This window comes from Ambystoma mexicanum, chromosome 9 (assembly GCF_040938575.1).
Source record: "Ambystoma mexicanum isolate Mex_15411 chromosome 9, UKY_AmexF1_1, whole genome shotgun sequence".
NCBI lineage: Eukaryota > Metazoa > Chordata > Amphibia > Caudata > Ambystomatidae > Ambystoma > Ambystoma mexicanum.
The window spans coordinates 1483905014-1483923000 of record NC_090931.1 but is presented as its reverse complement, the minus strand read 5'-3'; positions in this window follow the sequence as shown (position 1 = coordinate 1483923000).

Genomic DNA, 17987 nt, shown 5'->3' with positions numbered 1-17987 from the left:
GCCGGAGGGCGCATGTGAATCCATGAAAGATACCAATGCTGGAGAAATGGAGTTACAGGTAAGAAACTATTCCCTTCTCCAGCATGCTTAGAATAGATTGTATAGCAGTATCCCCCAACATTGGAGGCGTGTATGCAAACCAACATCACAACAAGCACAGTGCTCACTTACTATGGCAACACATTACATTATAGCATGTTCACCGTAAAAGACACAACACTTTAAAGCATAGTTGCCGAAGGATGCAACCCCACTTGGGTGTTACCTTATTGGAACAGGTGACGTAGTACTGCACGCCCCATCTGTGTATCTTCAGCATGTTGCTGTGCGAGACAGTAATGCCGGTTAAACGTGTGTGGTACCGACCAGGAAGCCGCCTGGCAGATATCCCCCAGCGGAATTCCAGACCTTAAAGCCGTCGACGACGAAGTAGATCTCGTCGAATGGGCCCTTGGACGCCTTTCTAGCGGTTTGCTGGCTTTGGAATGACAATAAGAAATGGCCGAAGACACCCATCTGGATAGTCCTTGTTTGGAAATCGCCTTACCCCTAGGACCATAAGCTACGAAGAGTTGTCTTGTGTCTCTGAAGCTTTAAGTGCGATGGAGATAAAATTTTAAAGCTCTTTTCACATCCAATGTATGGAGAGTCTTCTCTGCCCCTGAAGACGGTGTTGGAAAGAATGTAGGCAACACTATAGAAGCGTGTTTATGGAACACGGAGGGCACTTTAGGTATGAAATGCGGGTTAGTGGCCAGCACAACTTTATTACTGAAAAACCTCAGATACGGAGGGTCGATCACCAAAGCTTGTATTTCTGACAGCCGTCGGGCTGAAGTAATGGCCACCAGGAAAGCCAATTTCCAAGACAAAAATGTTAATGATGTCGACGACATTGGTTCAAAAGGGCTGCCAGGACCAGGTTCAGACTCCAGATAGGAGGAAACCTCTTCGTGGGAGGAAAGGTTCGAAACAACCCTTTAAGGAAGTGTTTATCTAGGCGGTCACTAAACAATGGAGTGGAATGTCTCTTCCGAGTAAATCTCGAGATGGCAGCCAGATGCACCTTTATGGATGAAACAGATAAACCGTTTTTTTGCCAGGAGCAACAAGTATGGTAGGAGTTGTTCCGGTGTGATCGCCAGCGGGACCAGACCTGATTGACCTGCGCACCATATGCAGAACCTGTTCCATTTGTATGTGCATGAAGTGTTCGTGGAAGGTGCACTTGCAGCTTGCAAAATGCGACGACAATCCGCTGGAATCGCTAACGCGGCAAACTCTGAGAAATCGGGAGCCCGGCTGTCAGACTGAGGCTGTCCGTGTCGTGATGCCAAACGACCCCTTTCTCCTGAGACAGAAGGTTGGGGATCTTCTGGAACCTCATTGGTTCTGCCGTTGAGAGGTGGAGTAGATCGGAGAACCACACTTGTCTGGCCCAATACGGGGCCACCAGGATCACCCGACATGGATATCTGTGGATCCATTGCAGAGTCCGACGGATGAGAGGAAATGGGGAGGAAGGCATACAGAAACTTGCCCGTCCACGGGAAGGAGAACGCGTCCCCTAGCGAGTTTTGTTGTGGCCACCTGCTCACGTATTGGGAGCATTTCCTGTTGTCTCTTGTCGCAAAGAGATTGAGGGCCGGATGACCCCATTCCGCGAAGAAATGGTGCAGTTGTTGGTCGTTCAGTTCCCATTCGTGTAGACAATTCATCTCCCTGCTGAGAGCGTCTGCTTGCACATTTTTTACTCCTCGTAAGTGGAATGCCAACAGATTTATGTTGTGTTGTAGGGCTCAATGCCCGATCTCCTGGGCTTCCGTCGACCGGCTCCTGGAGCGAGTTCCTCCCTGCTTTCGTAGACAGACAACACGACAACAATGTTTTGTCATGATTCTCACCACTGAGCCCTTTATCTGTGGCAGAAAGGATTTTAGGGCCCAACGCACCGCCCTCAACTCTAGCAGATTGATGTGGAGGGAGGACTCTTCCGATGACCAACGACCATGAGCTCCCCATCCAGTTAGAGAAGCATCAGTTACCACTGTCTTCTGGAACGCAGGTTCCAGTAGGGGCATTCCCTTTGTTAGGTGAATGGAGATTCTCCACCATTGAAGCGCCTGCACGAGCTGGCCGTTGATGGGCAACTTGTCCGACCAGCATCCTTGACTCTGTGCCCATCGATCCGCCAAGAATTCCTGAAGAGGCGACAATTGTCTATCAAGGGTATGCAAGACGACATGGTCCCTAGCAGGGACATGTACCTTCGTACTGACACTCTGGTGTCGACCTCCCATTCCGATGCCTTTTGTTGCAGTCTGTGAATCCTTTCGAAGGATGGCTTCACCAGCCCCGACTGTGTGTGGAACTCTGCCCCCAAAAAGACCAAGGTCCCTGATGGCTCTAACGGGGACTTGTCGCAGTTCCCTGCGAAGCCCAAACGTTGCAGGAGGGACAGGGTGGCATCCAGGCTTTCTTGTGCCCTTTCCGGAGACAGTCCCCTCACTAGCCAATCGTCCAAATAAGGGTACACATGGTGACCTTCATTCTTAACCAGGCTGCTATTGGAACCAGACATTTGGTGAACGTCCTGGCGGACGATTTTAGTCCGAACTGGAGGACCTTGAACTGATGGTGGGTTCGTCCGACGACGAACCGCAGAAATCTTTTGTGCAGTCCGCATCAGGATATGGAAGTATGTGTCCTGAAGGTCTAGCTCGACAAATAATCTCCGGGTTGTATCGATCGGATCACCTCCTGAAGCGTAAGCATTTTGAATTTTAAATTCTTGAGCAGTTTGTTGAGTGCTCGTAGATCCAGAATGGGACGCCATTTTCCATTTGGTTTCTTGACAAAAGTACCGGGAGTACACTCCTGTCCTTTTTCTGCCACCGGGACCAGTTCTATAGCCCCTTTCTGCAGCATAAGCGCCACCTCCTGCAGTAGTATTCGAAGGTAAGGCTGGGTAGAGAACACCGGTGGAATGCGTGGTGGCTTGTCCTTGAACTGTAGAGTGACCCAGATGAATCGTGTCCAAAACCCATTGGTCTGTTGTTATGCGCTCCCACTCGTCGATGTGACAAGACACTCTGCTCCCCAGGACGTCCTGAAACATGTCATTGTTGGTTCTTGGTTTGTTTATCCTTCGTCGACTGAGGGTAGGCACCCCGCCGTCTGGATGTTTGGTAGTCTCTGCCTCTACGAGAAGATTGGGCCGCACGCCTGTAGCGTTGGGATGAGTAGGAGGGTCTGCTGAAACCTCGGTCTCTAGATGACCCAAACCGGGAGTTACCAGAAGCCCCTCTGAAAGGACGAAAGGAATGAAAATTCCTACCACTCTGGAGGGCTCAGAGTGACCGCGCCGTGTCAGTATCCTCTTTCATGCCCTTCAAGGCCTCATCAACTTTTTCACCGAACAGTTGTTCCCCTTCACATGGCATATCCAAGACTTTATATTGCACCTCCGGTCTGAATGTAGTGCACTTGAGCCAGGCTTGTCTACGTAAAACTACGCCATTATTGATTTGCTTGAAACCGGACTCTGCTAGGTCGACGGCACTGTTTATAGCATGGTTGGAGGCCTCCTCTCCTTCCCGTACTAGCAACATGGCGGACTTTCTATGTTTCTCAGGCAAATGCTTCAAGATGGGAGCCAGTCGGTGCCACGTTTCCCTGTCATACCTAGACATAATCGCCAAGGAGTTGGCTGCGTAGTCGCGCCAACGGACAGCACTTTCTTGCCAAAAGCGTCCTGCCTCCTGGCCTTGTTGTCTGGCGGGGTCGTGCATTTATGTTGAGACCTGGCCTTTCTAGCCACCGCAGATACCACCGACTCGGCGAAGGTTGAGACGTCAGGCACTTGGGAGTCGATTCCGGAGCCTTGAACTTCTTCTCCAAACGACCTTTCACTGCCGGTTCCGAGAACGGGTGACGCATGGTCTTCAGGCCCTCTTGCCAGACATGGTCCAAAATGGGGATGGCGAATATGGATTTCCTTCTCTTGCCCATATGATCAAAAAGAAAACTATCCTTTTTCTCCTCCTCAGGGACTTGGCCAAACTCCGCACACGCCTTACTCATCATGGCATGGAATTCCCCCATGTCGTCAGGCGGTGATGGCTGCGCCGGGCTTCTCGGATCTTCCATTTCTGCTTAAGAGTCCCAAGTTGGGTCTCTTGATGGGGATAGTGAGATGTCTGAACCCGACTCTTCACGGTCTGAATCAGAGTCTGGTAGTTCTCCTTCTTCTTGTGGGAGAGGGCGATCTTCCGCCGCGTGGGAAGCGGCAGTAATCCTGGTCGTCGATCGAGGAGCTGGGCCCGGCTCGTCGACGAGTGGCGTAGACCGTAGCCGTGCCGGGGCACTAGGCTGGGGTATTTGTGTGTCCAAACGCTGTAACAGCTTTTGTAGCGCATTTAGCACCTCCAAGGACAGAACCACCTGGGGGTTCAGTAATGACAAGGTTGTAGGGATGGTACCCCCACCCAAGAGCGTCACCGACGAGATGGAGAAAGTCGCCTCTGGTTGCAGCAGGACCTCCGGCGGAACGGGATCGAAAGCCTCCGGTTGCCATCCCATAGACGGAACCACCGTCGACGATATGCTTCCTACAGCCGCAGTCTGAAACGTAGGAGGAGCCGCCGATGACGCAGGCGTCGACGAGCGGGTCGTCGACGAAGCAAGTGGCGCAGGGCCTTGAGGTGTTACCGCCGCTTTTGGGGCCGACTTGCTGGTGGAAGCCTCTCGACTCAAGGTAGACTTATGACGGTCCCCTGAGGAGGATTTAGATGGTTCTTTTCTCTCCTTTTTAGATGAGGAGGAAGAAGACGGCACCTTGTGTGAAGAGGGGGCCTCCGAATGCTTCTCCGAGGGGCGTTTTTCAGCAGAACGCGCCTTCTTCGTCGGGTGTTCCGACTTACTTCTTGAGGCCGTGGAGCCAACCTCCGATGCCGGGTATGCACCCGCCCCGTCATTGAGCCAATCGACAAGGCATCTTTTTCGGTCTTTGAGGGTTTTCTGGGGGAAACCCTGACAGATTTCACAAGTGTCTGCTGTGTGGTGAGGATGAAGGCAGTAAATGCAGTCCATATGACCATCCCCTTCGTACACCTTTTTAAGACCGCATGTAGCACACGGACGAAATAATGCCTTTCCAGACATTGTTTCGAGAAGAACAAACAGTCGCAGAAGTAGAAAGCACAACCTAACCAAATGGCAGATACGCGAGGTAATCCCACTACTTTGGAAGACGGTTTAAATCTGAGGGAGCCGCGGGGGCGGGGCTATATATACTTCTACGTCCTAGTGGCGCCGGCGTGCGCGGCCCAAAACGACACAAGTCAAAATTTTTCCTATGGAAAAGGTCTATATAATTTACCGAGGATTCACAGCCTGACGACGGGGAATATTCTAAGCATGTGAATCCATGAAAGATCCAATGCTGGAGAATTCCTGCATCCAAGCATGGGTGTGTTACATTTACAGGGGTTTGTGGCTCGCAGACACCCCCTGTTCAACTATATCACTAACTTCTTGTCTCTGGTGGCAAGATGGGTACTTTTTGAAAAAGTAGCATGAATCGTCTAATCCCAGGCATTGGGCATTTCCATTCTGAGGCCGAATGAACCATGTTTTGAATAAGACAAGACGGGCTGGTCATGTTTGTACCAATGTGTTGAACAGGACTGCAATGGGAAAGGGACACAAAGACAAACCAGAAAATGGATCCATCCTGTCCTAGCATCCCTCCACTGCAGCCTCTTCCGCCTGATGGCGTTAATATGGGCACTGGCATCTAGCTGCCATCTATCCCTTGGTTAGGACTTTGTGGACTGAAATGGCCAGTAAAGACTCATCACACTTCTAGTCCCAGTTTTCAATTGGATTTGTGGATCCAGAAGGTTTCTAGGTATTCAAGGATGTGCTCCATGTTATTCATGCCTGTTATGTTTTTACACCCAATCCTCTCCTTAATTGATCTCACGCCTCTGCTTTCCTCATCCTGCCGTGGGGCCCGCAGAGGTCACGCAAGCCTCGCATTGAACTCTGTACACTTAATACTGCGTTTTATTTTTCACCTATGACCTATTGCATAACTTTGAAGGTATGTGACTATTAATGGCATTAATATTAATGGATTACTATTACGGGGTGCTTCCTCAAACCTAATTCATTCATTTTGTCATTTGTTGTAGCGCCTCTCACCATAATTAACTCTTTCGGAGGGACTGGAGTCCAGAATTTGGGAGTTGCTATACATTTCAGTCATTAAACTTATGCGAGGATGGCCAAGGCCCTGGTCGTCACTCATGTCTGAATGGTGTGTGTATGGGCGCATCTGAGGTATACTATGGACTGAAGGGGGGGGGGGGATTGTGTTTAAGGAGATGGGAGTTTGTGGGAAGCTACAGTTCGAATTGTTGCAAGCCGCCTTCATTTAGATGGCAGAGGGGATGTGCAATAGTGTTTGTTGTATGTGAGTGCACGGTGTGTGGAGGGAGACTGTGCCTTCTGCTAAGTTGCGCAGTATCTTGTACTGCAGCTTTTGCATGCACACTTGGCCCTTTGGCTCACAGTAGAGGTTGCTTTTTGCTTGGCAAAGATGCAGGGCAGGAGTTGGTTACCTGCATGCGGTTGAGCCTTGGCTGTGTGCAGGTTTTTGCTGCATGGGCAAGCTTTCGCTGCATGTTGGTGTTGGCGGGAACCCGTTGCCTGTGTGCGGGAAGTTTTTTTTTTTTCTTTGTGTCATAACTGTTTTTGGGTGTAGGTGTTGCTGGCTAGAGCCGTTGCCTGCGTGCGTGTTTGCACGGGTGGCATGTTAAGCAGGTAGGAATCTCAGTAGGTGTCTGAAGGGAGGGTGCAGATGTAACAAGCGAGTGCTTGATTGTGTGGTGCATGCCGTGCAAAGAGGGCGGGCCAGGGGTGCTAGTCTGGAGTTGAGCAAGTGGTGGATAGGTTCATACTTTGCGTAACATATCTGAGGTCCCTAACATTAACCAAGCGGTAGTCTCATGCCAGTGGTGCAATACCCATAAGATAAAGGGTTGGGGAGCGACTGAAGGCGGAAGCAAGGTGGAAACCTTAAGTGTTGATGAGTGCAGAGCTGTATAACCCTTTTGAGTATTTCTAGCTGATGTTGGGGGTACGAGTATTCAGGGGGAGCCCTGGGTATGGGTATCGGACTCCCTTTGCTACTGCTAAGGTCTAGCCTGAGAGCGAGGACGTGAGTGGGGGAAGCATGAGGGCTATCTGACAAGCGGGAGAGAGTGGCATCGAGTGTTGATACTGTGCAGCACCTTGATGCGTGGAAGGGTGCAAGCAGGTTAGTTGGCAGAATCTAACAACAAAGCGCCACAGAGCAAGGCACGATGAAGCTTGGAGTTCCCTCGCCCCCCCCCCCCCCCCCCCAACATGGTCTTCTCCCAACAGTCTTACCACTGGTCTCTGCAGATATTGCCACAAGATTCAGGGAGTGGCAAATTGGGGGCACTGGGGATTCCACCTCTTAGCAAGAAGTAAGTGCAAAGGGTTCTGGGAGTAGTGAGCTTTTGTGGTATGAGAGAGCTACCTGAAACAAGTAATCGACAGGTCGTGTTCAACGTTTCTTTGGTGTTGAGAGCCACCTCGCATGTAATGCGAGAGCCACCAGTGCAATGCCCAGTAGAGCCAGAGGCGTGGCCAGGATCGTCCATGCAGTTGGGCCAACTGCAGTGACATTTAAAATCCATAAATGACCACAGAGTTCTGCTGAATGGGCATTTACAGAGGTTTGGTGGGCCTTGCCCGCTCAGGCCCTACCCTGTCTACGCCTCTTAAGTAGAGCTGGCCGGGACCGTTTCCCGCTAGGCAAAGAACTGCTCTGCAGGTGTTGGAGGCAGGTAGTAAAATCCCTGTAGGTTCCCCCAGTACTCTACCCCAGTGCCTGTGATGGGCCCAGGCCTTAAACCCTTCACATCACATCACACACAGACTGGTCAAGAAGGGCTCTCCACGCCGCCCCAAACCCGATGTGCTTGCCATCTCCACTACTCCGGCTACTACAGAATGTTGCTGAAACCCTTGCATGACTGAGGAGATTAGGAAAAGCATTTGCTGTCCCCTAAAGAGCAAGGCCGGCACTCTCCCTTGGTCTACAGTGGCGTCATGGCCAAGGTGAAGAGGGAACATGCAGACCTTGAAAGGATGGGGAGGTGATATGCCGGGGGTGAGGGCAAACGCCTGCTATGCCTGATTTTGGGATCAAATTGCAACCCAACAATACTACAATCTCAAATGTGTGGCTTTACGGGCCTCTTTCTAGATACCCGGGCTTCAAGTGGGCCGAGTGGTCATGCGGGTGTACGGCGTCTGCACACTCTTTTGTGAGGGTGGCTGCCGTCCCAGAGTGTGTTTTTAAGACCCATTTTTAAAAATAAAGAATAAGAACAGGCTGAAGTGGGTTTTGAACTCTGAACGGAATCTATCCCTGGACTCGCACCTCCGGAAACGAGCCCTTCAACCGCAGCAATCGTTGGCAGTAAAGTGGTAAACTCAAATTGATAACTTTCGATCTGGACTTGCTTTGTTACAGGGTCTCAGATTTAAAAGGTGTGCGCTTTTTCTACTTGAGCAGAAGGTCATGTAAAATCTGTTCCCATGGCAAATGTTTTTTTTGTGGTGCGTGGGAGACAAACCTCAATAAAATGTGCATATTTCACGTTGATGTCACTTTCCAATTCTCGCCAGATTAAAATAATAAAATACCTGGCAGTCTCAAGAAAGGGCTACAGACCAATCGCAGAAACAAACATTTGTGACTGTTGGCACACTTTCCCATGGAATGTGCTTTCCCTGAAATGTGGAGTTTTTCCCAAAATCTTCCCCACCTATTTCATCAACGGAGGGGAGGACTATGCAAGTATGGATAGCAGCTACTTTGAAAGAATTTCTTATTTATTTGTTTGCGTTCCTGCTCCTATAAGTGATTTTATCATAGGTGGAAGAAACCTGTCGGAAAACTGCCCCGCAGGCCACCATATTGTAATGTAATGCAAGTATTTGCTCATGGGTGAGAGTTATCCCAGGATGGCTCCAGTGAGCCAATGCTTCTTCCTTTTTTCTGATCAGAAGTGCCGACACCTGCAGGCAGCCCTTTAAGCATGCAGCACCTTGAAAGAAAGGGTTATCAGCTGGGGATTGGCTCCTCTCACTAGAAAACAAAAAAAAGAGCTTGGGCACACTTCGGTGTGCCCAGCCTCTCCTTTTGTTCATTAATCACAGATTCTGAAAGTGCCGCCCACACACCCGAAGCAGTGTGCATTGCCTTGCATCTTAGTGTACCCCAGCACAGATGGTGGTGGGCTGCCATGGCTGATCTGCCCAAGGTGTGAACTCTTCTGGCATCATGCTGTTGTTGCCTCACCCATGAGCACCTACTTTTGTTACAATAGGAGGGTGCCCTTCATTAAGCAAGATCCTGCAGGGCAGTCATCTGACTAATCTCGGATTTCTTCCATAAGGGCAGGAACAAGAAAAATAAATGCTTTGAAAGTAGCGGATATCCAAACGTGTGGGGTTCGCCCCCTCCCTTTCTGGCGGAGGATGCTTCTGGCTAAAGCTTTAAAATTCAGGGAACTCACATTCCGGCGGGCGGGAGTCTAGCAAGTGTGCCAGCAGTTGCTTAAAGTAACAAAGGTTTGCTTCTGTGACGTTGCAATGCTGTTGTCTGCAGCCAGAAGTTTCATGTTCAGTGTTAGGGTGACTCCCATGTCTTGGGTTCCCCTATCCCTATTGTGTTCATTGTTCTAGTTTCTGGACTTGACACTTATTTTTTATTTTTTTTGTTGCTTCCATCTGCTGTCCCCTAGGGACAACAGGAAGAAAAAAAAGGCACAAAAGGAAAGATGTTGTGACCCAATAGCACATGTAGAGTGCATTGTCTGGCAGTGAGTATCTTAAATGCAAGCAGATGTGCATACATGTCATATTACTAGGGATATGAAATTGCAAGTTCCTTGCGTACATTTGTTTTTGTTGCGATTGTCTACTTTGAGAATATGGAATGGCTTTGATTCAATTTACTGCTGTATCATGGCTCCATCCCGGCAGGCTCCTGGGCGCCAGCCATATCTTGAAAAGCAGACATTTCAGTGGAAGCATTTGCTGCAGAACAGCACAATAACCTGATCAATGCACTGGTTCCCGTAACTCGACTCCTTCTTTCTGATTGACCCAGCTGATGTTTCTTGCAGATGTGTGCCTGGGAATTTCACTAATCCCATTTCAACACTGATTTCTTCAAAGGGGTATTTCCCCCCCTCAGGTTGACTGGCTTCATAGGGTTCCCTTTTTGCTGTATATGCTATACTTTTATGCCCGAGTCGCTAAGCATACTTCTCCAGCATTGGATCTTTCATAGATTTTGATTCCCGGTCAGTTGTTTAACTGGCACCTTATCTGCCGCCCTGTGCCTCTTGGTGGGCAGAAGGAAGGAGGATTCAATTTCTGGCAAATTATTTAATTGTAGGAAATTTTAGGTGAAAATAATTCAGTGAAACATGACATTTCGTCAAAAGAATGACTTTTTTGTGCAGCAACGCACCCAACATTTCCAATTTCGCTACATGAATGAAATTGGGGAAGTAGGTGTTATTTTTTTTTTATTTTTTGGGCCTAGGATTCGTCAATTTCACAACAGAACACATGTTTGCCGTTTTGCCCCCACGCCCCACTCGTCTGTTTCCCACCTTGACCAATGAGAGAGAGGGGCTGAAGTGCGCCCTAGGAGAGGCATCGCATGCAGAATCTTACTGTGTGACATGGGGAGTACGCACTCTACTCTGCCAGTTGTATGGCGGAAAATACGTTTTTGGCCAGATTTACTAAATGTATATATGTATAAGTAGTAACTTGCGGCTGCTGTGATTTATCAACGGACTTGTATCCCTAATGGGTGTGATGATATTGAACATGTTTATCGAGTTCATGAAAAACAAATTGCCATACGTGATACGTTCTAGTTTTGAAGTTCTAAAACTTTTGAAACCAATATTTCCCTACAAACCTATCTTCCCTCTAGTAAGCAGTGAGGAGCTACTGTCAGTAGTCCCATGGTGGCCTGCCTTCACCGCTCCCAGGAGGCCTGGATCTCCAAACCAGCTCTTGCTCACTGCCCTGCAGTAGCACCACCTCTGCACTCGGGACTATACATACCACCAGCTGTGGCTCAGCCATGCTCAGACTGTCCTACAGGGCAGTGCCCAAAGTGCTGCTCCAATATGTTGGTGTGGGGCAGTATTTTTTGGGGGTAGGGTGGGTGGCAAGAAATAGGCCACTTTATTGGCCAAAGTGGGTGTCAGTTTGACGGTTACGTCACTGTGGAAATGTCAATTTAGACCGGTTAATGAGCAAATATTCTTTAAATCGGTGATCTTCAAACTGTGGGGCTGATAGGGCTGGGGGGGGATTTTCCAGCGGGCCGTGAGGCTCTTATTAAAAATATAAGCAGGTATGTCATCTGGGGGCAGCAACAATTTGTATTGAGGTGGGTGGGTGTGCGGCATAAAAAAGTAGTTTGTATGGCACTGCCTATTTGCAACACATTTTACCACAATATTCTCATTTGGGTACTAATGAAACAAGTCTTTCACGAGGAACAGAATGTCATTTGTCACTGTGGGCTCTAGGAACTCCTAGAGATTTAAAGAGATCTTCACTAACTAAGTCTGGGCTCAGAGACCTTTCCTTCTTTCTGTTGATTTTAGTGCGCTTTCTACTTTTTGCAGTTTCCCAGAGTAAAGGGAAGGCAATATATCTCCTCCCTCCCTCAAATAATGGATGTTAAAGGGGGATTTTTGCTTTAGCTGGATCTGATGTTCATACAAAAGGCCACAGGTTGGGTATTCTGGGGGTTTCGCTGAGGAAGAGAAGCAAGTACCCTTATGCCATTTGGAAAGCCTCATTGTAACTAGATTTAATACTCTTGCTAAGGTCTTCCCTGCTGCCCAAGCAATCTGTGGTAGGGCTACCCGAAGATTAGTCTCCAAGAAGGGTATTTACCTCCAGTTACTAGCAGTTCCCTGCCGCCCAAGCAATGCTTGGTAGGGCTCTGGCACCTGGCTACCTGAAAATTAGCCAGGAAGAAGGCTCTCACCCTCCTTGCAGGCTGCTGATTGAACCCTGCTATCAGTTCCCTGTTGCCAAGCATACATTACGCTGACATTCTTTGGGAACACTACTTCCGGAGAAGAGAGACGACCCTTCAATCCTTGGAAGACTTCCATCCGGGCCGTGCAGGTGAGTGGGTGACCCCCTGAGCCCCTCCAAGCCTTGGTGCCCCTGTAGCGCCCAAGCCCCCACCCGCTCCCCAGCGCAGGCTGCATCCCCTCCAGCTTCCCCTTGTGACCGCCTCCGTTCCTCCCACTGGCCCTGATAGGCTGCAGAGATCCCCGTGTTTACCCCACCTCGACCTACACGCCACTTCCATCCGGGCCGTGCAGGTGAGTGGGTGACTCCCTGAGCCCCTCCAGGCCTTGACCTAGTGCCCCTGTAGCGCCCAAGCCCCCACCCGCTCCCCACGCCACTTTCTTTCCAGGCAGTGCAGGTGAGTGCTCTACTACACCTGGCCCTCCAAAAATCTTGAGCCTTGCCTTTTGCTGCCCCCAGGCCCCGCGTGCTGCCTTGCAGCCCCGGCTCTCCCCGTCATTCCTCCCCTGGCCTTAAGCCCGCCTCCCAGCCCTCCCCCTCCCATAATTGGTTGCCTCCCTGGCCTTACCTGTTCTCCCCTGGGCAGCCCACTGACCGGCAGCCCCTGCGGCTAAGGGCGGCTCCCACATTGGCAGTTCCAAGATGTGTCAGCAGGGGAAGCCACCAGACACCGACAAAACTGTAAGTGCTGGCATGGGTGGGGGTAGAGCAATTACTTTACTCCAGAAAGCTCCTGCCACTCTTAACTTACCTTTCAATGGCCTAGACTGCTACATACCTACACCATGCATTATTAGAGAGATATGTGACCACCAGCCTAAACCTATCCATGGCTGGACAGCAAACGCTGCCTGCAGTATAGTTTTAACTAGTACCATACCCAGAGAGAACCACAAAGATTAGCTTGCGTCGCATCTAGACAGAAATGCGATTGTTAGCATATGCCACACTTAGAATTATGAACCTAGCTTGTGCAGCATCTAGATAGAAATGTGACTGTTAGCATGTGGCGCACCTAGATGGAATCCCACAATTGCAAGGACAGCAATGCCAACTAACCAACAAACTAACAATGCCATCCCTCTGCGTACACATCTCAAACTATAACCAAACACAACCACAAGCCTAAAACGCAGCAATCCGCACAAACTTCACAACAATGCAACATCAAAACAAACCACACATAGACTTGCACAACAGCACACGACGACTACGGACCATAAAACACCCCAAGCCCAGCCAACGGACCCACTGGGCTGAGGTTGCCAACAGCACATCCCTGCTCTCTTGCACTTTTCCAGCTTATTCCCATTAACCCACCCCCTCTGCTCCCCTTTTTCAGAGCCGCCAGGGGACCACTTCGGTGGTGATAGTGCGCAGTACAAATGTCCTTTAACATTAACAAGTCAGGTGAGCCCTAAAATATTACATTGATCAAACAAAAACGGCCAGGAAGACGTTGCAGGGTTTGGACGCTTCAAAGGCCCTGTTTCAATTCATGGAACAGCCAGATGGTCAATCCTGGCTTTTACTTTCTCATAAGAAGGCTAGTGGACCTCCTAAACCGCAGCATCCACGCTCATTCCATGAGAGCAGTGGTGGCTTCTGCTGCCATGTGGGCAAGTGTCGGGCGGCTACCTGGGTGGTGCTGCACATACCTTTGATTTATTTCCTACACGATCCAGGAGCGATGCTAGTGTGGGACGAGCAGCGGTGCAGCATCTGGTCCAATTAGGTGAGTCCTTACTACCTACCACCTAGTAATTCTGTAACCTGGCTCGTGCCTTTAAAATACTGCTTTTCATCTATTCAAAGTATGTGTACCTATGAAAGATCCAGTGCTGGAGAAGGAATAAGTTACTTGCCTGTATGTCCTGTTCTCCAGCATTGGTATAGATTCATATGTGGCCGAGGACAAAATGGGCTGCAGTAGTCACTTTTTCAAAATAATGGACACATACTTAATCAAGGATTCCCAACCTGGCGAAGGGGAATTATTTAAACCCAGTGATAACTGCTTCCTCCAGAACAAGTGAGTATATTTATTGAATAACGCAAGCACTCTGGGCTTTTGGCAACACATCTTTCAACTCCGGTGTAATTGGATGGAAACGTAGCATCGCCCGTCATTGAATATATAACCGTAAACTGTGAAATGAAAGTATTACAAATGCTATTCAGTCACAGAGGGAGATAAATGGATCTGTATTACTGGTAGGAGACACAGCCTCCTTCAACTCAACCAACCCTGCTATGCTCTAAGCCCTGCCCCCCACCCCCCTGCTCTGGGTCCATATCCTCACGCATCCCCTCCAGCTTGAATAGGTGCATCTATTGCATAGCTGCCACCCCGAAGCACTTTCCCCTCACATGACGTGTATTTGCACTTGTACAAAATCTGCCCCAGCGTTGTGGATGGTTGGTTCACATGGCCTGGAGTCCTGGGGTAAGCCCCAAGAAAGTGGCGCTGGATTATGTGTGACACCCTAGGATGTGATAGGTCATGGCTGGGCAGTGGGTGCACCTCTGTGCTTCCTGATGGTCAGGTGCAGGCTGCACCTCTCTGCTTCCTGATGGCCGGGGGCAGTGGGAGCATCCCTCTGCTTCCTGATGGCCAGGGGCCATGTGTGCTCTCCTCTGCTTCCTGATGGCCGGGGGCAGTGGGGTGCACCCCTGTGCTTCCTGATGACCTGGGGCAGTGGGGTGCACCCCTGTGCTTCCTGATGGCCTGGGGCAGTGGGTGCTCTCCTGTGCTTCCTGATGGCCAGGGGGCCTGGGTGCTCACCTCTGCTTCCTGATGGCTGGGGGCAGTGGGGTGCACCTCTGTGCTTCCTAATGGCTGGGGGCAGTGGGTGCACCACTATGCTTCATGATGGCGGGGGGGAAGTGGGTGCTTCCTGATGGCTGGGGGGCAGTGAGTGCACCCCTCTGGTGGCCTGGGGCCGTGGGTGCATCTCTATGCTTCCTGATTGCCAGGGGCAGTGGGTGAACTCCTGTGCTTCTGATGACCTGGGGCAGTGGGTGAACCCATGTGCTTCCTGATGGCCTGGGGCAGTGGGGTGCACCTCTGTGCTTCCTAATGGCTGGGGGCAGTGGGTGCACCACTATGCTTCCTGATGGCGGGGGGGAAGTGGGTGCTCCCCTGTGCTTCCTGATGGCTGGGGGGCAGTGAGTGCACCCCTCTGGTGGCCTGGGGCCGTGGGTGCATCTCTATGCTTCCTGATTGCCAGGGGCAGTGGGTGAACCCCTGTGCTTCTTGATGGCAGGGGGAAGTGTTCTCCCCTGTGCTTCCTGATGGCCGGGGCAGTGGGCGCAACCCTCTGGTGGCCTGGGGCAGTGGGTGCTCTCCTGTGCTTCCTGATGGCCAGGGGCAGTGGGTGCTCTCCTGTGCTTCCTGATGGCCAGGGGGCCTGGGTGCTCCCCTCTGCTTCCTGATGGCTGGGGGCAGTGGGTGCTCTCCTGTGCTTCCTGATGGCCAGGGGCAGTGGGTGCACCCCTCTGCTGGCCTGGGGCACTGGCTGCTCCCCTCTGCTTCCTGATGGCAGTGGGTTCACCCCTGGCCGGGGGCAGTGAGTGTGCCCCTGTGCTTCCTGATGGCCGGGGGCAGTGGGTGCGCCCCTGTGCTTCCTGGTGGCGGGGGAACGTGGGTGCTCCCCTGTGTTTCCTGATGTCCAGGGGCAGTGGGTGCACCCCTCTGCTGGCGTGGGGCAGTGGGTGCACCCCGGTGATTCTTGATGGCTGGGGGAAGTGGGGTGCACCCATGTGTTTCGTGATGGCCTGGGGCAGTGGGGTGAACCCATGTGCTTCCTGATGGCCTGGGGCAGTGGGGTGAACCCATGTGCTTCCTGGGGGCAATGTGTGCTCTCCTGTGCTTCCTGATGGCCTGGGGCAGTGGGTGAACCCATGTGCTTCCTGATGGCCTGGGGCAGTGGGGTGAACCTATGTGCTTCCTGGGGGCAATGTGTGCTCTCCTGTGCTTCCTGATGGCCTGGGGCAGTGGGTGCTCTCCTGTGCTTCCTGATGACCTGGGGCAGTTGGTGCTCTCCTGTGCTTCCTGATGACCTGGGGCAGTGGGTGCTCCCCTGTGCTTCCTGATGGCCGGGGGCAGTGGGTGTCCCTCTCTGCTTCCCGATGGACAGGGGCAGTGGGTGTCCCCCTCTGGTTCCTGATGGCCAGGGGGGCTTGGGAGCTCCCCTCTGGTTCCTGACTGCCGGGGGCAGTGGGGTGCACCCCTGTGCTTCCTGGTGGCCGGGGGTAGTGGGTGCACCACTATGCTTCCTGATGGCGGGGGGAAGTGGGTGCATCCCTTAAGGTGGACGGCCCAAGAGTGTTGCAGGTAGCTGCCTTGTCCTTTGTTTCGGGGTTCAGAGACTCTCTGGCACTTCCCACATAGGAAACTTGCTGCAGAGCTGAGCAGGGCACGCTGTGTGCTGGCTGGGTACTGGTTCTGGAGCTGCTTTTGGGAGTGTGGGGGCGGCAGAGGATCTTGCTTCCCTCTTGGAGGTCCTGGGCTTCCTTCACTTGCGGAAGATGTAAGGCAGACTGTACCTTCAGCCAGGGTCCAATAATGAGTTCTTCTTGCTACTCCTTGCAAAGTCGTCAGATGATCTGCCAAAAGAGGGGGCTCCACCGCACCAACAATCTCCTGTATATGTGAGGTCATAATCGGAGTGCTTTGCAACAGAAAAAGTAAAGTGGTGAAAACGTGTAATATAAAGCCCTACCCATCCTCCCGTCTGTTGTGGATCAAATGGTCTCTCTTGTTAATGGAGCTCTCTGTGGTTCCTGATTAAAGCACCAGGTCTCCTTGAAGCTGTAGAAAGACCAGACTCTCTGGCTCCTGCAAACTACAGTCTTGTACCTTAGGAATGGGGTCTCCCCCACCCCCTGTGCGGAGGACTACTGCAAACCTGCATTCCCAGACATGACAGTCCACTGTCAATCAATACTGAGCGCGGGAACTGGCTTCCAGTTGACAGTTGCATATGAAAGGTTGTTGGGGTTTCCTGTAGCCTTTGTTAGACTCTGCAGCCAGGCCCCATGTGGGCTGTTTGAATTACCCTAAGAATGGTGTGTGAATCTCTGCCACTAGGTGCAGGGCCCAACAAAAGGACAGGGCGGATCTTGTTTGTTTGCTCGTCGGGCTCTCCATGGCAGGGGGAAGGTTTACTCCCCCCCCCTTCTGGATATGCATTGTCTCCTCCTTTCATATCCCAACTAAATATTACCGCGGGGGGAGGAGAAATGGGGATGCTGACTGTGCCTGTAGGCTGTGTACACGGGTCTATGCTTATAATGTGTGGTGAGCATAGGAAAAAGTGAGCGGATTAGCCCCACACATTTTCCGGAGGTTGATCTACCATCACTCAATTCATTTAAAATGTAATTAAAGCCCAGGCGAGCATATGATCGCTGTGTGGATGGTCGAATTCCTCACAGTGCACTCCTGTTTTTCCTGATGGCCCGGGCAGTGGCTGTTTCCTGATGGCCTGGGGTAGTGGGTGCACCCCCATTCTTCCTGACTGCCTGTGGCAATGGGTGCCCCCCTGTGTTTCCTAATGGCCAAGGGCAGTGGGTGCCCTCCTGCGTTTCCTGATGGCCTGGGGCAGAGGGTGCATCCCTCTGCTTCCCAATGGCCAGAGGTAGTGGGTGAACCCTTGTGCTTCCTCGTCAGCTAACATGAGTGTGAAAATCTTGCATGTATAATGTGTGACCAAAGGAATGCATAGCAGCAAAGCGTGTGCATGTCGCCACTGCATGCATCTCACTTTTGCATGGCAACACCGTCACAACAACACGGA